General features: G+C 36.2%; 1 protein-coding gene across 7 annotated transcripts in view; it reads left to right on the top strand.

Annotated features, from left to right (window-relative positions):
* The window catches only part of FUT8 (fucosyltransferase 8), a 334,871-nt gene that overhangs the window by 61,988 nt on the left and 251,602 nt on the right, over positions 1 to 21,281 (top strand). For 4 of the 7 annotated variants that reach the window (XM_071213869.1, XM_071213870.1, XM_058293263.1 and 1 more), the window contains exon 2: positions 14,090 to 14,261. The exons of the other annotated variants lie outside the window; for them this stretch is intronic. The gene's annotated coding sequence lies outside the window, so the exon portion shown is untranslated. The remainder of the gene's footprint in view (positions 1 to 14,089; positions 14,262 to 21,281) is intronic. 7 annotated transcript variants of the gene reach the window in all.

Below are 21,281 nucleotides of genomic sequence, written 5' to 3'. Positions count from 1 at the left end.
GGGTTCTGAGGAGGAAGGGGTAAGATGGCGACAGATAGGGAGCTCCAAGAGTCAGCTGTCCTAGTGCAGTTGATAATCAGCCAGAGCTATCTAAGTCATTTGTTTGGTGGGCCCAGTAGACAAAGAAGAGCATCCTGCAATGTCCTTGAAAGAATGGGAGAAGGAGAATGCTTATCTACAGTGAAGATTTGTGAGTAGAGCACTCCATGCTGTGGAGATTGGTGCCCATCCTCCACTGGCAGGGCAGACACCGTGGGAGCTATTCCCTGGCTGGAGTTGGAAGCTCCATTTCCCAAAGATAGGGAAGGAAGAGATGGCGGATATCGACTTCAGCTTCTGATTAGTAAATTTGGCTGGCAGAAGTCCAATCTTAAGTACAGCTGAAGTTTATGTTACAAAATAAGTTGAACCAAGTATCAAAGAGCACCAATCAAATAGAAAACCCTAGAGTAAAGAGAGAAATTGAGCCCAGAATAAATACACAAAGTAAATCAGATGCCAAGACACTAAGAAAAATTATAGACCCTATAAGAAACAGTGGAGATGGCCCAGTCAGAGGAACAAACTAAATCTCTAGATGACGTAAAGGAATTGAAACAACTACTCACAGATGTTCATACAGATCTCCTTAACGAATTCAATGAGATGGCTAAAGAGATGAATATTAAGAAGACACTGGCACCACCTCACACCCAATAAAATGGCTGTAATCAAAGAGGCAGACAATATCAAATTTTGGCAAGGATGTGGAGATATTGGACCCCTTATACATTGCTGTTGAGAATTTAAAATGATGCAGCTGCTGTGGAAAACAGTTTGAAAGTTCCTTAAAAGAGCTATATATATATATTAATTATAGATATTTTGTATATGTATACATAATAAAAGTTTATTCACTATAAAAATTATGTTAAAAGGAGCATTTGGGAAAGATCAAATATATAATTCGTCAAAAAAAGTGCCATGTTTAATTTGCAATTTAATAGAATGAAAATAAAACAAATCTAAAGAGATAAAAAAGAAGACACTGAGTGAGCACAAAGAAGAGTTTGAAAGCATACATAGTAAAATAGAAGATCTTATGGGATAAATGAAATTAAAAATACCCTGGAGGCATATTACAGCAGATCTGAAGAGGAAAAAAAAAAAGAGAGCTGGAGGACATAGCCTCTGAAAGTGAACACACAAAAGAACAGATAAAAGAATGGAAAAAATTGAACAGGGTTTTAGAGAATAAATGATGGCAAGACATGTACAAACATACCAAACATAACTGTCATAAGTGTCTCAGAGAAGAGAAGGGAAAAGGAGCAGAAGGAATATGTGAAGAATAATGGTAAAAAATTTCCCAGCTCTATTGAAGGACCTAGATAGCCAGTTCTAAATGCACCAGGTACTCCCATCTAAATAAATCTGAATAGGCCTACTATAAGGTATATACTAATCAGAATGTCAAATACCAAAGATAAAAGAGAATTCTGAGAGCAGCAAGAAGAATGTGATTCATTACATGCAAGAGATGCCCGATAAGATTTAAGTGCTAATTTCTCATCATAAACCTTGGAGGCAAGAAGGCAGCAAGAAAAAAACTGCCACTCCAGAATCTTATATCCAGCAAAATTGTCTTTCAAAATTGAGGAAAGTTTAGAATATTCACAGATGAACAGAAACTGAGTTTGTAACTAAGAGATCAGCTTTGCAGGAAATATTAAAGGGAGTGCTACAGCCTGAAAAGGAAAGACAGGAGACAAAGGCTTGAAAGAAAGTCTAGTAATGAAGATTATACCAGAAAAAGTAATTAAAAGTGCAAAAAGAGTGGTGAAAATAAGATATGATCACTAAAACCCAAAGGTCAAAATGGGTGAAGTCAGAACAGCCTATACAGTAATAACATTGAGTGTTAATGGATTGAACTTCTCAATTAAAAGACACAGACTGGCAGAATGGATAAGAAAATATAAGCCATTTATAAGCTGTCTATATGAGAGTCACCTTAGACAACAGGATACAAATAGATTGAAAGTGAGAGGCTGGAAGAAGATATTCCATGCATGCAGTAACAAAAACAAAACAAAACAAAAAATACCTTCTGTAGCTCTATTTAAATAGACTTTAAAAGCAATGCTGTTATTAGAGACAAGGAAAGACCTTATATATTAATAAAAGGGGAAATTTACCAGGAAGAAATAACAATCATAAATATATATGCACTTAACCATGGTGCCCCATATTATATGAGGCTAACACTGGCAAAACTGAAAGGAGAAATAGATGTCTTTACAATAATAGTTGGATATTTGAATACACCACTCTCATCATTGGATGGAACATCTGGACAGAGGATCAATAGAGAGCGTAAATAATATGATAAATGAACTAAACTTAATAGATATATATGGAACAAAAGCACCCTAAAACAGCAGGATGCATATTCTTTTCAAGTACTCATGGATTTTTTTCGAGAATAGACCATATATTGTGTCACAAAGCAGATCTCAATAAATTCAAGAAGATTGAAAGCATACAAAGCACTTTCTCTGATCACAATGGAATGAAGCTGGAAATAAACAACAGGCAAAAAAGGGAAAATTCACAAATATATGGAGATTAAACAACTTTACACTCAAGTAATCAGTGGGTCAAAGAATAAATCACAAGAGAAATCAGTAACTATCTTGAGATCAATGAAATCAGTAAATATCTTGAGACCAATGAAAATGAGAACACAATGAAAATGGGATTCAGTGAAGGCAGTGCTAAGAGGGAAATTTATAGCCCTCAGTGCTTAAAAAGAAAGCACTAAAATGAAAGACCCAACTATACACAGTTGGAAGAAGGAGAAAAAGAATAGCAGACTATTCCCTAAGCAAGAAAAGAAATAAGAAATAAATAAAATTGAGAACAAAAAACAATAGATTTAACAAAACCAAAAGTTGGTTCTTTGAGAAGATCAACAAAACTGACATACCCTTAGCTAGAATGGCAAATAAAGAGAGAAGATGCAAATAAAATCAGAAATGAAAATGGTGGCATTACTAATGACCCCACAGAAATAAGAAATCATAAAAAGATACTGTGAACAACTGTATGCCAACAAACTAGACAATGTAGATGAAATGAAAAATTCCGAGGAACTGACGAAAAAACTACACCCAAAAGAAATAGAAGGCATCAACAAACCTATCACAATAGATTGTCACAGTTACCAAAAACCTTCTCAAAATGAAAAGCCCTGGACCAGATGGCTCCACAGTTGAATTCTACCACACATTCAAAGAAAATTTAATACCAGTCTTCTTACTCAGACTCTTCCATAAAATTGGGCAGGAAGGAATGCTACCAAACTCATTCTATGAAGCCAATGGCACCCTAAGACCAAAGTCAGATAAAGATATTAAAAAAAAAAATCCTCAACAGTATGTTTGTTATTCAAATCCAAGAATACATTAAAAGAATTATTCATCATGATCAAGTGGGTTTTCTCCCAGGCATGCAAGGATGGTTCAACATGAGCAAGTCAGTCAGGGTAATATATCACATTAATAAATTGAAGAAGAAAAATTTCACAATCATCTTGATTGACACAGAAAAGATGTTTGACAAAATCTAACATCCTTCTTGAGAAAAACACATTAAAAGATAGGAATAGAAGGAAACTTTCTCAATATGATATTGTGCATATAGGAAAAACCTACAGCTAACATTGTACTCAATGGTGAAAGATGAAAAGCTTTCCTGTGAAGATTGGGAACAAGACAAGGATGCCTACTCTCCCCACTGTTGTTCAGTATAGTACTGTTGGTTGTAGTTAGAGCAATCATGCAGTAAAAAGAAATAAATGGTATCCAAATTGGAGAGGAACAAATAAAACTTTTGCAATTTGCAGATGATATATACTATACCCTGAAGCTAACAAGCAAGATCAGTAGAGTGGCATGATACAAGAATAATATGCAAAAATCAATAGTATTTGATACATGAGTAATTTGCAGTCTGAGGAGGAAGTAAAAAAAATTCCATTTATAATAGTGACTAAAAGAATCACGTATATAGTAATAAACTTAACCGAGGATATAAAGGATCTGTATTCTGAAAACTACAGTACATTGCTAAAAGAAATCAAAGAAGACCTAAATAAATAGAAGAATATTCTGTGTTAATGAATTGGAGGGCTAAATATTGTTTGGATATCATTTATACCCAAAATGATAGATTCAATGCAATTCTAGTAAAAATTTCAATAGCCATTTTTAGAGAAATAGAAAAGCCAGTTATCAAATTTATTTGGAAGAGTTAAGTCGCCCTGAATTGCCAGAAACATCTTAAAAAGGAAGAATGAAGTTGGAAGACTCTCAGTTCCAGATTTTAAATCCTATTACTTAGCTACAGTAGTAAAAACAGTGTGGTACTGGCATAAAGATAGACATATAGACCAGGGGAACTGAATTGATTGTTCAGGAACAGATACTCCTTTCTATGGTCAACTGGTTTTTGATAAGACTGTCAAGCCCACCCAGCTGGATCAGAACAGTCTATTCAAGAAAGAGTGCTGGGAGAACTGGATATCTGTAGCTAAAAAAAAGAAAGAGGACTCCTATATCACACCTTACACTAAAATTAACTCAAAATGGATCAAAGACCTATATATAAGAAGCTGGAGCCATAAAACTCCTAAAAGAAAATATAAGAAAACATTGTTAAGACCTGGAGGTAGGTGTTGGTTTATTAAATGTTACACCCATAGCTTGAGCAATGAAAGAGAACATGGATAAATGGGACCTCCTAAAACTTAAGCATTTGTTGCTTTGAAGGACTTTGTCAAGAAGGTGAAAAGACAGCCTATTCAATGGGAGGAAATATTTGGAAACCATATATCCAATAAGGATTTGATGCCTAACTCAACAAAAAATGGGCAAGCAATCCAATTGAAAAATAGGCAAAAGTCTTAAATAGACATATTTTTAGATAGGAAATACAAATGGTGAAAAAGCATTTGAACAGGTATTCAATATCACTAGCTATTTGGGAAATGCAGCTAAAAACTAAAATGAGATATCATCTCACACCTCATAGAATGGCCATTATTATGAAAACAGAAATCTACAAGTGCTGGAAAGGATGTAGAGAAATAGGAACATGCACTGTTGGTGGGAATCTATAATTGTACAGTCTCTGGAAGACAGTTTGGCATTTTCTCAGGAAGCTAAACTTAGAATTGCTGTGTGATCTGGCAATCCTTCTACAAGGAATAGATCCAGAAGAACTGAAAACAGGGATGCAAACAGACATTTTCATGCCAGTGTTCATAGTGGCATTGTTTACATTTGGCAAAAGATGGAAACAAAGTGTCCATCAAACAATGAATGGATAAACAAAATGTGATATATACATGTAATGGAATACTGTGGTTCTGTAAGATGAAATGAATTTGGGATACATATGACAATGTGGAAGAACCTTGAAGACATTATGCTGAATGAAATAAGCCAGACACAAAAGGACAAATATTGTATGGTCTCACTAATATGAACTAAATTCATAGAATAAACACATGAAATTAAACCTAGGGTATAGGTTACTAGGAGATAAGATGAGGGCTGAGAAGGGGTACTGATGTTTAATGAATGTAGAATTTTTAATTAGCTTGACAAAGTGTGGAAGTGGATAGAGTTGATGGTAACAAATTATAGTGAGTAGAACTAACATTGGTGGTTTATAAATGTGATTGTGGCTGGAAAGGGTAGCCTAGGGAAATAAATGCCAATTGAAAGAAAGCTAGAGAATAATCTAGGGATGAATAACATAGTGAACCCAGAAGTGGATGAAAATTGTGGTTAATATTACAAAATAGAAGAATGTTCTTCCATGAACTAGAAACAAACGTACGTCTCTACTACAGTGTGGTAAGAATGTGGTGTAGCATGGAAAAAAAAACAGTTAATGTAACACAAGATTATAGATAACAGCAGTATTGTAACGTTCTTGCAGCGTGTCAAAGAAGGTAATATCAATGCTAAGGGTCAATAATAGGGAAGTATTCTTTTGTACTAAGTAAAAGGTTCAAAACTTTACTGAGGTGATGACTGCACAACTCTGTGATGAAAGTGAGACTGCTAGTGAGTATACACTTTGGATGGATTGTAGAAGGCATTGGACTGTATAAAAATTGAACCGTGTGTAGAAGATGGACTCTGGTTAACAGTACCAATATGAGACTATTCTCTCATGAACTATAGCAAATGTACAATTCTGATACATGGTGTGAAAAATAGGGAGGTGTATGCAAAAAAAATACCATGTTTAAGCTATGGACCATAGCTAGTAGTAATATTTTGATGATATTCTTTCAAAGTCTTTAATTAATCTTCTACAATAATGCAAGTTGTTGGTACAGGTGATGTATGGGAATTCTGCACATTATGTATTATTGCTTTGTAAGCTCACAACTTCTCTAATAAAAAAATACATTAACACACAAATAAGGGTATGAACGTGGTTGCTTTCTTTTATGATTTGGAATCTTTACTTTCTATGTGTTAATTTGTGGTCTTATAGATGCTTGAAAAATTAGAAGGGATTTCTTCCCCAACCCACTTCTGTATTCCCAAAGGGAAAAAAAAAGAAAGAAAACCACATTGGGCACATTGTATTTTTTTTTAAAGCACCTATACTTAATGGATTAATGTGATAAATTTTAAAAGGCTATTATATTTTAAAGCAGTTTTATTGCGATATATATATATATATAAATTATATATATATATATATATGTTTTAAAGATTTATTTATTTATTTAATTCCCCCCCTCCCCTGGTTGTCTGTTCTGTGTGTCTGTTTGCTGCAGTCTTGTTTCTTTGTCCGCTTCTGTTGTCAGCGGCACGGGAAGTGTGGGCGGCGCCATTCCTGGGCAGGCTGCACTTTCTTTCATGCTGGGCGGCTCTCCTTATGGGTGCACTCCTTGGGCGTGGGGCTCCCCTACATGGGGGACACCCCTGTGGGGCGCGACACTCCTTGCGCGCATCAGCACTGTGCATGGGCCAGCTCCACACGGGTCAAGGAGGCCTGGGGTTTGAACTGCGGACCTCCCATGTGGTAGACAGACGCCCTAACCACTGGGCCAAGTCCGTTTCCCCTTTTGCAGTACATTCACATACTATACGATATATACAAAATATACAATCCGTGACTTTTAATATAACCACAGTGTTGTACATTCATCACCACAAAAAATTTTAGAACAATTTCATTACTCCAAAAGAAAAACTCCACACCCCATGGCAGTCACCTCTTAATCCCTCTATCCTTGCCCAAACTTACATTACCACTAATATAATTCTGTCTTTATAAATAGATTTATATTTTATATAAATGGGATCATACAATATTTAGTATTTGTGTCTGGTTTTTTCACTTAGCATAAGTTATTTATTTTTGCCTGATATCAACATTTTATAACATTAATATACATTTGTTCAGTTTCAAAGAAAGTCTTGTTATGAAGTATTACCCATATTCATATTTTGTATGAGGTTTCACCATGCTTTACAGTCCCATGCCACATTTTTTAGCTTTCCTTCTAATAATATATGACTTTAGACTTTAGACCTTTCAGCCACTGTCATATCATATAATAGCGCTGCTAGTTACAAACGGCATGTTGTGCTTTTACCTTTTCTATTCCTTTCCAAAGATTAACAGTCTTTTTACCAATTCTGTAAAAGTTAATCCTCAGCTTTCTATTCTCTAATCTCATTCTATTTTCTGATGACCCATATGCTAGTTATTAACTGCACAAGTTTACACAATATATTTAGTTCATAATAGTGCAATCATACACTATTTGTCCTTTTGTGTCTAGTTTATTTCATTTAATATAATGTCCTTCAGGTTTATCCATGTTGTCATATGCTTCACGACTTCATTTCTTCTTAAATATTCCATTGTGTGTATACACCCTAATTTGTTTATCTGCTTATTGATTGACAGACATCTGGTTGTTTCTGTCTTTTGGCAGTCATGAATAACACTGCTATGAACATCTGTGTACAGATGTCTGTTTCACTGCTCTCAGTTCTTTTGGGTATATACCCAGCAGTGATATTGCTGGGTCACATGGAAAATCTATATTCAACTGCTTTAGGAACTGCCAAACAGTCCTCCACAGTGGTAGTGCCGTTGTACCTTCCCACCAACAGTGAATAAGCATTCCTATCCCTCCACATCCTCTCCAACACTTGTAGTTTTCTGTCTTTTTAACAATGGCCATTCTAGTAGGCATGAATGATACCTCCTTTTAGTTTTGATTTGCATTTCCCTAATGTTAGTGATGTTGAACATTTTTTCATGTGTTATTTTGCCGTTTGTATTTCTTTGGACAAATGTCTATTCAAATCTTTTGCCCACTTTTATTTTTTATTTTTTTTTTAAAGATTTATTTATTTCTCCCCCCTCCTGCCATGGTCTGCTCTCTGTGTCCATTTGCTCTGTGTTTTTCTGTGTCTGCTTGTATTCTCATTAGGCAGCTCTGGGAACCAATCCTGGGACCTTCTGGAGGGGGAGAGAAGCGATCATTCTCTTGTGCCACCTTAGCTCCCTGATCTGCTGCGTCTCTTATTGTTTCTCCTCTCTGTCTCTTTTTGTTGTATCATCTTGCTGCACCAGCTTTCTGTGTGGGCCAGCACTCCTGCGCTGGGCAGCACCCCTGCTTGGGGAGCACTCCTTGCTCAGGGCAGCACTCTATATGGTCCAGCTCGCCTTCACCAGGAGGCCTTCAAACCCTGGATCTCCTATATGGTAGATGGGAGCCCAGTTGCTTGAGCCACATCTCTTTCCCTTTTGCCCATTTTAAATTGGGTTGTTTTTCTTTTTATTGTGAGTTGTAGTATCTCTTAATATATCATGGATATGGATATTAAACCCTTATCGGATATGTGATTTCCAAATATTTTCTCCCACTAAGTATGCCAATATCGTGCTGTTTTGACCACTGTAGCTTTGTAGTATGTTTCAAAGTCAGGCAGTGAAAGTCCTCCTCCATCACTCTTCACTTTTAGAATGCTTTTGACTATTCTGGTGCACCTTACCTTCTAAATAAATTTGGCAGTTGCCTGTTCTATTTCTGTTAAGTATGCTGTTGGAATTTTTTTTTTTAAGGATTTGTTTTTTATTTCTCTTCCCTCCTCCTCCCTCCCCCATCTGCTCTCAGTGTCCATTTGCTGTCTGTTCTTCTGTGTCCACTTGCATTTTTGTTAGCAGCACCAGGAATCTGTGTCTCTTTTTGTTGTGTCATCTTGCTACGTCAGCTGTGTGTGCGGTGCCATTCCTGGGCAGGGTGTGCTTTTTTTCATGTGGGGCAGCTCTCCATGCAGGGTGCACTCTTTGCGCGTGGGGCTCCCCTACAAGGGAGACACCCCTGCATGGCACGCAGTCCTTGCGCATGTCAGCACTGCATGTGGTCAGCTCACTACATGGGTCAAGAGGCCCTGGGTTTGAACCCTAGACCTCACATATGGTAGGCACCGCACACACAGAGAGATGACACAACAAAAAGAGACACAGATTCCTGGTACTGCTGACAAAAATGCAAGTGGACACAGAAGAACACACAGGTCTGTCAGTTGAGCCACATCCACTTTTCGTATTGGAATTTTGATTGGTAATATATTGAATCTATAAATCAGTTTGGGTAGGATTGACATCTTCACAATATTTAGTATTCCAATCCATGAAAATGGAATTTTTTCATTTGTTTAGGTTTTCTTTTGTTTCTTTTTTTGCATTATTTTGTAGTTTTCTGAATATATGTTCTTCACTTCTTTGGTGAAGTTGATTTCTAGGTATTTGAGACTTTTTGTTGCTATTGTAAATAGAACTTTTTTCCTGATTTCTTCCTCAACTTGTTCAATACTAGTGTACAGAAATATTACTGATTTTTTCGTGTTGATATTGCATCCTGCCACTTTGATGAACTTATTTGCTCAAGTAGCTTTGTCATAAAAATTTCAGAATTTTCTAAATACAGGATCACGTCATCTGCAAATAGTTTTCTTCCTTTTTTCCTATTTGAATGCCTTTTATTTATTTTTTGCCTAATGCTCTAGCTAGAATTTCTAGCACAATATTGAATTACAGCGTTGACAGTGGGTATACTTGTTTTGGTCCCAATCTTAGAGGGAAAGCTTTTAATCTTTCCCCATTGAGTAGAGTGTTGGCTGTAGGTTTTTCATATATGCCTTTATCATATTGAGGAATTTTCCTTCTCTTCCTATCTTCCAAAGTGTTTTTATTAAGAAAGGATCCTGGATTTTGCTGAGTGCCTTTTCTGCATCAATTGAGATAATTGCGTAGATTTTTCCCTTCAATTTGTTAATGTGGTGTATTACATTAATTGATTTTCTCATGTTGAACCACCCTTGCATCCCAGAAATAAATCCCAATTGGTCATAGTGTAAAATTCTTTTGCTATACTGCTGAATTATATTTGCAACTATTTGGTTGAGAATTTTTGCATCTATGATCATTAGAAAGATTGGTTAGTAATTTTCTTTTCTTTTAGAACCTTTTAAAAAAAAAAGATTTATTTTTTATTTATTTATCTCCCCTTCCCGCTTCCCTCCCCCCGCCCCCCCAGTTGTCTTCTCTCTGTGTCCATTCACTGTGTGTTCTTCTGTGACCGCTTCTATCCTTATCCACAGCACCAGGAATCTGTGTTTCTTTTTGTTGCATCATCTTATTGTATCAGCTCTCCGTGTATGTGGTGCCATTCCTGGGCAGGATGCACTTTCTTTCCCGCTGGGTGGCTCTCCTTACGGGGCACACTCCTTGCGCGTGGGGCTCCCTCATGCAGGGGACACCCCTGCATGGCAGGGCACTCCTTGCGCGCAGCAGCACTGCTCATGGGCCAGCTCCACACGGGTCAAGGAGGAGGCCTGGGGTTTGAACTGCAGACCTCCCATGTGGTAGGCAGATGCCCTATCCATTGGGCCAAGTCCCCTTCCCTCCTGTAGTATCTTTATCTGACTTTGGTCTTTAGGGCCATATTGGGTCATTTTCCCTCCTCTTCAATTTTTAGAAGAGTTTAAACAGGATTGTTAATTCTTCTTTGAATGTGTGGTAGAATTTACCTGGTCCTGGTCTTTTCTTTGTTTGGAGATTTTCAATGAGTGATTCAATCTCTTTAATATGATTGGTTTGTTAAGTTCTTGATTTTTTGTTACATTGATATAGGTTGTTTGTGCATTTCTAGGAATTTGTCCATATCATCTAGATTGTCTAGTTTGTTGGCATACAGTTTCTCATAATATCCTCTTATGATCTTTCTTACTTTTGTGGGGTGAGTTGTAGTTTCCTTTCTTTCATTTCTGTATAATTCAATTGCTTCTTCTCACTTTTACTTATTCAGTGGTCTAGCTAAGTGTTTGTCAATTTTATTGATCTCAAAGAACCAGCTTTTGGTTTTGTTGATTTTCTTCATTTGTTTAGTCGATTTTCTCCATTTTTTGTTTTTATTCTTAGTTTCATTTATTTCTAATCTTTATTATTTCTTTTCTTCTGCTTGCTTTGGGAGTGGTTTGCTGTTCTGTTTCTAGTTTCTCCAGTTCTTTTAGATCTTTGATTTTAGCTCATTCTTTTTTAATATATGTGTTTAGGGCTATAAATCTCCCTCTCAGCATTGCCTTTGCTGTATTCCATAAATTTTGGTAAGTTGTGTTCTTGTTTTCATTAGTCTCATTATATTTACTAATTACATTTTCTTCTTTGACTCACTGATTATTTAGGAATATGTTGATTAGCCTCCATACATTTGCAAAATTTCTCCTTTCCTGTCTATTAATGAGTTCCAGTTTCATTCCATTATGATCTGAAAAAGCGCTTTGTATAATTTCAGACTTGCCTTTTGACCTAATGTGATCTATTTTGGAGAAAGATCCATGAGTATTTGAGAAGAATGTATAACCCACTGATTTGGGATGAATACATCAGTTAGTTCTTGCTTATCATTTTGTTCAGTTTCTCTGTTTCCTTGTTGATCTTTTGTTGAGTATTATCAAATAATGTTTTGAGGTCTCTAACTATTATTGTAGAGACATCTATTTCTCCCTTTAGTTTTGTCAGAGTTTGCCTCATGTATTTTGGGTAATCCTGGTTTAAGTGTATAAATATTTATGACTATTTCTTCCTCGTGGTTTGTCCCTTTTATTAATATGTAATAGCCTTCTTATCTCTTACAACTTTTTTTTTTTTTGCATTTACAGTCCGTTTTGTCTGATATTAGTATAGCTACCCCTGCTCTTTTTTGGTTACTGTTTGCATTGAGTGACTTTTCCCAACCTTTCACTTTCAGCTTGTTTTTATCCTTGGGTCTATGTTGAGTCTCTTGTAAGTGCCATATGGATGGTTCATGTATTTTTATCCATTCTGTTAGCCTATATATTTTGATTGGGGAGTTTAATCCATTCACATTCAATACTCTAAATGCATTATTTACTTCCACCATTTTATTCTTTGGTTGTAATTTATATCTTATTTTCATCTCTGTTTTTACTCTTGTGGTATCCTTTCCCTTCTACACTCTTGTCTAAACTTCCCTCTCCAGTGTTTGTCTTTTGGGCTGTAATATTTCCTGCAAAGGCAAATTCTTTTTTATGAACTCTCTTAGTTTATGTTTATTTGTGACTGTGTTTACATATTCACTTACCTTCATATTTGAAGGACAATTTGGCCATAAAGAATTCTCACCTGGCAGTTTTTCTCTTTCAGTATCCTAATTGTTTTACACCACTGTCATCTCACCTTCATGGTTTCTGATAAGAAATCCTCACTACGTCTTAACTGGGTGTCCCTTGTATGTGATGGTTTGCTTCTCTCTTGCTGCTCTCAGAGCTTTGCTTTTATCTTGGAAGTTTGACATTCTGAGTGCTATATGCTCTGGAGTAGTTATCTTCAGATTTATTCTGTTTGGGGTACATTGTACTTCTTGGACATGTAAATTCATTTCTTTTGTGAGAGTTGGGAAATTTTCAGCCATTATTTCTTTAAATACTTTTTCTGCCCCTTTTACCTTCTCTTCTCCTTCCAGAATTCCCATGACACATATGTTATTGTGCTTCATGTTATCATTCAATTCCCTGAGTCCATGGTCAGTTTTTTTCCCATTCTTTTCCCTCTCCTACTTTCTCTTCAATTTTAGCTGTTCTTTGTTCTGTATCACTTGTTCTTTCTTCTGTATTTTTGAATTTGTTTCATATGCCTCTAAGGTGTTTTAAAAAAATTATTGTTAGCCTTTTTAAAGAAAATCCCTTTTCCTCCAATGGCACGCTCTTCTGTCTGCTCAGTTTGCTTATCTTCTCCAGGAGGCACTAGAAACTGAACCTGGGACCTCCCACATGGGAGGCAAGTACCCCATGGCCTGAGCCACATCCACTCCCTGCAGACTGGCATCTGCCAGCTTGTGGCATCTGCTCATTTTTTTAGGCATCTGCTCATTGCGGCAGGTGTGGTCTAATGTGTTTTTTATGTCTTTCATTCCTATGAACTCTGTTATTTTTCTGTTATCATGTCTTTCATTCCTATGAACTCTGTTATTTTTCTATTCTGGTTTTCAAATTCTGCTTTTTTGCTCATTCAGTTTCTTTTTGATAGTCTTTATTTCTTTATAGCCGTATTGCCTTTCAACTCATTAATTTGATTTTGGAAATTTATATGAGTCTCGTTTAGTTGTCTCAAATCCTGTGTCTCATCTGGGGCTTTGATGTATTCCTGATGCTTGAGCCATTTCTTCCATTTTCTTAGCATGGCTTGTAATCTTTTGCTGATGTATAGGCATCTGATTATGATGGGAGTTTACCCTGATGTTCTTTTCTCGTAGGGGTTTAGTGGCAGGGGTGGGTGTGTTACTGCTGTTCTTTGATTCTTGGTTCAACCAGTTCTAGCTCCTTCGGATTGTCTCTGGTAGTTGGCCATGGACCCAGTAATGGGTTGCAGCCCCTCTTGCATGGGCTTTGGGGATAGAGGCTGTAAGGACCAGAAAAAGCCTCTCAATGTATTTACTTTTAATTTCCTCACATGCACTTTCTTGGTTGGTCGGCAGATGGTGCCCTTCAGCAGCCCTCTCAGTTCAGACCCTGCTCAGAGTGTGTTTGCCGCAACATGGACCGCAACAATGTGACCAAGGATCCTGCCTGGAGTCTATGAGCTTTGCAATTCAACTTCCTCAAAGTCTGTTCTCCAACCTTTGCTGGCAGCCTCCTCCCTTTTCCTAGGTAGGAAATAATTCCACTCTTTCTATCCTAAACAACCTGTCCTGGTCAGTAGGGAATGTGACTGAGAGGGTCTGATCTCTTTAGTCCCATCCCTGCTCCTGTGGCAGACAGTGGCATGGCCCCTCCCAGCCAGGAATTGCACCTGGGACACAGCAGCCCTAATTTGTGGGCCAAAAGCTGAATCAACCTTAGGCTGCCTCCCTTTCTCTCCTGTTCCCTATGGAGGTGGATCCCTGAGGCCCCTTCTATAGCTGCTGGCCTGAGGCTGGAGAATTCAAAATTGTCTGCTTGTAGGGTGGAGGAAGGGCACTGGCAACTGCAGCTGCAGCCTCTAGCTGTTTTTCTGGGCAGATTATTTTTTACTTAGAAAATTTTGAAACAGTAAAGACTTGGTAAAATATATTTTGTCTGATTTGGCAGCATTACTCACTTGAAGTTTGATTTCCTTCTGGCATGACGTTTACACATATTAAGTAGTGTTTTCTAATTTGCAAGAAAGATTAAAGGACTTTTCCAGATAATCTTAATTTCTAAAGAGGGAAGTTGATCATGCATAGACCAGATTGTTTTTGGTGAGGTGACTCAGTCTTATCCCATTTACTGTTTTTCCATTTCCAGATGGGATCTGGGGACAATCACAGCTTTTGCTTTGTTTTCTCTGTTGATAGCCAAAGGTTCATTTATATGTTATTATCACGAAGAAAAATGCTGCTGCCTCTTTTTTTAAACAGCTTTTTCTGAGCATAGGGTCCCTTTTAGTTTTATTCATTATACTGATGATGCTCACGGTGGTTAATAAAACCCTTTGCTGACACATTGGATTTATGGAACCAATTATAATTGGATGATTCATTCAGATTGATTGTTTTAGTTTAATTAGTAGATTGCCCACTAATTATTTTTATGAGCAGATTTCTTTGATGCAAAACATTTGGTTCATGTCATGAATTTGTTGCTAAGACTATCTTGATAGAAATTGAAGCAGAAAAAGAGAAATTGATCTAGAGTATATGTAAAATATAGTTTTCTTGGAAAAACTTTCATATTTAAAAAATATCACTTCATTGTAGATAATTTAGACAACTTTTTATTAAAATCAACTTTACCATTAATCTCATCAATTTAACATGTGTATGTGCCTACCACTCCTTTTTCATACATAATGTTTTTTACTTAGCTATACTCAAGGTTTAGTTTTAAGTTTGTGCCTTTCTTTTGCAATTAAAAGTGTTAGCATCTGCTATTCTCCTATTTCATGTTTCTACCAGTCATGTGTTTTCATTGAATGAAGTATTATTAGATAGGTCAGACTGATAGTTTATGGTATATATCGCTATGATTAACATCTTTGGGCATTTAGTTTTTCCATTCCTGTGATTTAGCTTTTCTATGTTCTGTGCCATTTACTTTGGTTGGATTTTCAAAAATTTCTCACTTTTTCTTTTCTTATAAGCAGCATTTAATGTTCTTTCCAACAGGGAGATTTTGAAAAATGAGATTTTTTTTTCTTACATTAATATTAAATAGTATTTCAGGACTTTATATTGTCACAGTAAACTCAGTGATTCACAGATTTATCATTTGGAATTTTGTGACTAGATGATAAAAATGATCTCCTAGATATGTCAACCTGGGTATTCTAGACTCTCACATGTAGATTATAAAGTGGCTTTATTTAGATAATTTCATATTTTATGTTGTAGTTCTAAATTTTTCCTTACCAACAATGTTTGTGGGTTTAAGTTGATATCTTTGTCAGGATTCTTTATTAGATGTCTCTGCATCCTTTCTTATTTTTCATTTATCGTGCCATTTAGTGGAAGGTCAGTACTATTAAGAAATTGTAGTCTCAGTGAGATGCTGAGATTCTGCCCACCCCTCCTCACCATTAAAAGCTTTCAGAGAATTGTTTACGACTTCGTATTCTGTGTAACCCCTTCTTTCTTTCTAAGGTCGGCATTAGCTTTTTTACTCTTGTCATCTTGAAAACATTTGCCAAGATTAAGTGAAAACAGTCTTCCTTACATTAAGACCTTGGTGAGCCCCAAAGAAGGAAAGGACTATATAGAGTCATTGGGTTCATTTCATGTAAAAGCAGTAAAATTTCTCAATTGGAATTTGTTCTTGCTCTTCCTGGATTTGTTCAGAGATGATAGGATATTTTTTTTTTCAAATATTTTTATTTATTCTGCTGCCCCCTTACGGCTTGCTTGCTGTCTTCTGTGTCCTTTCGCTGCACGTTCTTCTGTGTCTCCTTGTCTCCCTTTGTTCCATCATCTTGCTGTGCCAGCTCTCCGCGGGCATGGGCTGTCAGCTCTCTGTGGCGTGCGCCAGCTTGCCTTCTCAAGGAGGCCCTGGGACACAAACCCAGGGCCTCCCATATGGTGGAAGGGAGCTCAATCGATTGAACCACAGCTGCTTCCCAGAGATGGTAGGATTTTAAAAAGTAAATATTATTAGAAATCTCATTAGGAGAGTTCTAAAGTGCTGTATTTAAGGATATTCAGAATATTTCTTTCTGTCTTTTCCTCTTCCTTCCTTCTTGTCTTGCTAGCCTACCCTTTCTTTGATAAACTTAATATTAACCATGAGCTTGGAACAAACCAAATGAGACCCTACCTTAGGGAAACAGGTGATTTATTAGGTGACTTAGAAATGTAAGCTAGTAATTCCAGTACAAGGAGTCTCCTAATTTCCTATAGAATGTATACCCCAAAATGTGTTTAAAAATGCACACATATTAAAGGTGGTGAGAGTATTTGGGTATTTGCCTGGGGAGTTACCTCACAGAGGTAAAATTTATTATCTAATTCTAGTTACCTTAGCATGCTCTCTTCTTTGGGACTGGAAATCCTAGCTATTTTGGAGATCCAAAATATCTGGATGGATTTGTTGTCAATCCTTGGGACTGAGAAAATGGATCCAGGACCCAGGCTCCTTGTAGTGGTGAGAAGTAGCCTCTGGAATTTGTGCCCTGTTACTGAGTTGGATAGATATATGAAGCTGAGAGGAAAAGGGTCTTCTCCAAAAAACCATGTTTTGACAGCATGAGTTGGGTGATTAATGGATGTTTCCCACTGATATATTTTATCGTCCAGCATATCTGCTTGCAACCCAGAAATATATGTAGCTTTACAAAGTTAAATTGCACTAATGTAGTACAATATATGTTTCATGTTTTATAAATAAGTTAAAAACCAAATTTGTAGTAGAGTGGGTATAGCTCAGTGGTTGAGTGACTGCTTCATATGTACAAGGTCCCTCATTCAGTCCCTGGTACCTCCTAAAAAAATAACAACAACCAAAAAAACCCACCAAATTTGTTGAGCCATAGCATTATACAATGACATGTTACCAAGGAAATTATATTTTGTTGATAACCTCAGAGAGTCTCTTCTAGGTCACCCAGTCTGAAATATATATCTAGTTATTTTTTATCGTATCATCTTATCTTAATTCTCTGTATAGCACTAATTTTCTCCTAGTGGCGTGTATGTCCTTGTATTTGTTTATTGACTATTTTTCTATTGGAATGAAAGTTCTGTAAAAACAAATTTTGAGTACCTATGAGAGCATCTGACACACAGTAGATAGTCAATAAATGTTTGAGGAATTGAAACAGGAGTTTTTTCTGGGGGGGAAAAGATGGTGAGGTTTAGTTTGAATGACAAATGACTAGGCAATTCTTTTCTTAAAGACTATGCCAGGAAAATATATTTGCATAATAAAAAATTTATTTCAGCGTGTAAAAATTAATTAAGAACTCATTAGCTTTAAGGCCTGGTAGTCAGTTTTCATCAGAGTAATCTGTTAAACGAAAATATAAATTGTGATAATTAAGTTGAGAGAATTCAAGAGAAATTTTAATTGGTGAAGTGATAATATATTTGTAATAAAAATTACAAATAAAAATTTTAGGAAAACTTGAATACCATGAAAACACCAAAACTTAAAAAGCAAATGGAAAATATCTGATGTAGAATTTTATTCCAGAATATGGAGAAAAAATGAATATCAATTAGATGATAAGTAGGGCAGGCACTGCTATTGCAATCCAAGCTGAGACTAGTGTAGTCATCCAAGATAGGCTAGATAGAGATGCTAGACCAGAGATGTTTGATGGAGGAACTCAAAAAGATACCTGCGGCCCAATTTGACTGTGTTAGATTTAGCAAAGAAGCTCTGTAAGAGTAGTGACTAAGTCTGATTTGCTCACTGCAGTTCTTAGTGCCTAAAAGGGGAACACAGTAATTGGCATTTAGTATTTTCTCTATATTTTTTTTCCCTTGAAAAATGGAATCATTCTGTAGATAGTAAATTTCTGACAGCTGACTCCAGACCTTTTGGGGGTGCCTTTATTTCCAGATTGCCACAGGTTTTTTATATTGATATTCTTTATTATTTTCTAAATTTAATTTTTAAAGTTTGAACTAAGGAGTAATATACAATTTATGTTTTAAAAGGATCACACTGTCTGCTATGTCAGATATAGACTTTCGGATGGGGAAGACAGAGGCTGGAGCAGAGAGAATTAAGAAATATATTTAGTATAGAAATGATTGGGGTAAGAAGTGGTAGTATTCTGGGCATATTTTGAAGAAAGAACAAGCAAAATTTTCTGATTGGGTTTGGACTGTAAGAAAGAGAGGCATACAGGGAGGTTTTGGACTCAAGATATTAGAGTTGGCATTTCTAAATTAGAGGGGACTGAGTGCATCAGGGTTTGATAAAGGGGATTATGAATTGAGTTTGGGGGATTTTAATTTAACTTAAATTATCCATTGGACATCCAAGTAGAGATACTGAATTGATTTTTAACCATTGCTGCTGCTATATGATTTTTCTGTGTCTTTCTTAACCTTATGGAGTAAGGGAACAGAATTTGTGCCTTATGGCCCTTGCAAATGGGTTATGTTTGAAGTTATTTTCTGCCTTGTCCTTATCTTGTCTACAGCTGGAGCCTTGTTTTCATAAAATATAGAGGACAAGCCTTTCCAGTTCTTTGAAGTTTGGTAACTAAAGTGTGATTTTGTGACCAATGCACTAACCCAAGGAGGAAAGTCTTGTGTTTATTTTCTTAGTGAAATTCCTTAAATAGAATTCCAAAGGGTTTAATTTTACTGCTAAAGCAAGCTGTTTCTCAGGCCTGTGAAGTTGTGGTGATTAATTTAAGTGATTAGGAATGAGTCATCAAAGCTTTTTTCTTTTTGGTCAGTGATTTCGAATCTTTCTTGTGTTGGTGGCAATGAAAAATCACTAAATGTCCTTGCTGGACATGAAGGAACTCATGGAATTTTCATTGTTTGTATCTTTACAGAATGAAAGAGGTAAATTAAATTGCCCGTTTCCCAATGTAAATAGGAAAAGGAGTTATCCTTGACTTTCTTTCTAGGCTTTTATTTCACATACAGGTTTTTTTTCTTTTTAAAAATATATACTGCCATTTTAATATGTCTTAAAAATTGTTGAGAACAACAATTGTTGAGAAGTGTTAGTGTGCCTTCTTGCTACCCATGAGAAACTATATTAAATTAATGAGATATTTTTAATCAAGGATATGACATAATAGTTTAAATATATGTCAAAACAATATTCCTTGGGGATGAAGAGGCTGAAATTTACCACACATTGATTAAGTTTATGAAATAATTTATAAGAGAATAATCATATTATCAGTGACTGATTAGTAAGATACTGTAAACACCAGATGAAACCTCTTTAAGAAAAATAGACCCTCCTAAGTTACTGCTAAGGTGTTGCCACTGGTAGTGGGATTCTTTGATGTGCCCATGTTATGAGCTTTGTAAGGGGGTTTTGTGTGTTATATGTAGAGCCTGGCATGTAGGAAGTGCTCAATAAATAAGGAAGGACTACTGCTAGTTTCTTATCTTGGATTTTCAAAGTGAGGAGGGGACAGAGGACTTTTGTTTGCTTGAACTGTTGATTATAAAGGACCAGAGATCATATAGATCTTTACAATATGGTAGCTATTTAAACTTAAATTAAGTTAAAAATTAAATTCTTCATTCTCAGTAGCCACATTTCAAGTGACTAATTGTACCATATTAGACTGTGCAGGTATGGAACATCCCCTCTTCCTTTCCATCCCTTCCTTTCTCCTTTCTTCCCTCCCTTCTTCCCTTCCTTATTACCTATTTTTATATCTATTCTCTCATATACCTGAGTTCCTAGTTTTGAATGTTAGGGCTAGAAGGCAGGACCAAAAACAAGAATTGGTATCCAGAAGGGTGGAGTGATTTTGGCTACGTGCCTGGTACAAATATGGGCAAAATGTTAAATCTGTCATATATCTGCAAGATCCTTATACATATTTCTTTCTATTCTCTCATTAATGGTATCTTTCAGTGGGGTCCTCAGTTTCAGAGCAGGGAAAATTGGATTTAAAATTTTCTTTTATGAAGAAGCCAGATATTTTACTACTATCATTTGAAAACTGCTCATTATGATTATTTCTGGGTGGTATTAGAATCAGTTTGAGTGATACCATTAATAACCAGTTATTTTTCCTTCTTAGCAATGTATAAATATGATTAGAACAGAACTCTCTTTAACTACAAGGACTTTATCTTTGTTTTCCTTATACCTAGTAGTATCTGTCCCTAATTAGGGAATTTAGAAAGGTGCTTATTGACTGTGATTGCTTTTTGTCTGAATCTGCCCTTTCCCACTCCACCATTATAGTAACACTCCACGCTGGGACTGGTAAACTATTGTAAAATGTGGATATGAGCTCCCATTCAAGTTCTAATGGGTCTCTACCTTGCCGAGCTTCCAAGATCTGATGAGCTCGGGCGTGTTCAGGGTGGTGTGGCCTTACACTGAACTCTATTTTAAGAGACTTATAATTCTGTAATATATACCTATTTTTCTGATAAACTTTGATATAGTGTATTTTTTTTTTTTTAGGGGAGGGAAAGTGGGTTTTGTTTTTTGACAGGATTATTGAGGTATAATTGACATATAAAACACTGCATATATTTGAAGTTACAATTTGATAAG

The sequence above is a fragment of the Dasypus novemcinctus genome, chromosome 3 (genome assembly GCF_030445035.2).
Source record: "Dasypus novemcinctus isolate mDasNov1 chromosome 3, mDasNov1.1.hap2, whole genome shotgun sequence".
NCBI lineage: Eukaryota > Metazoa > Chordata > Mammalia > Cingulata > Dasypodidae > Dasypus > Dasypus novemcinctus.
Note: the sequence above shows the minus strand (reverse complement) of the source record. Positions and strands in the feature narration are given on the sequence as shown.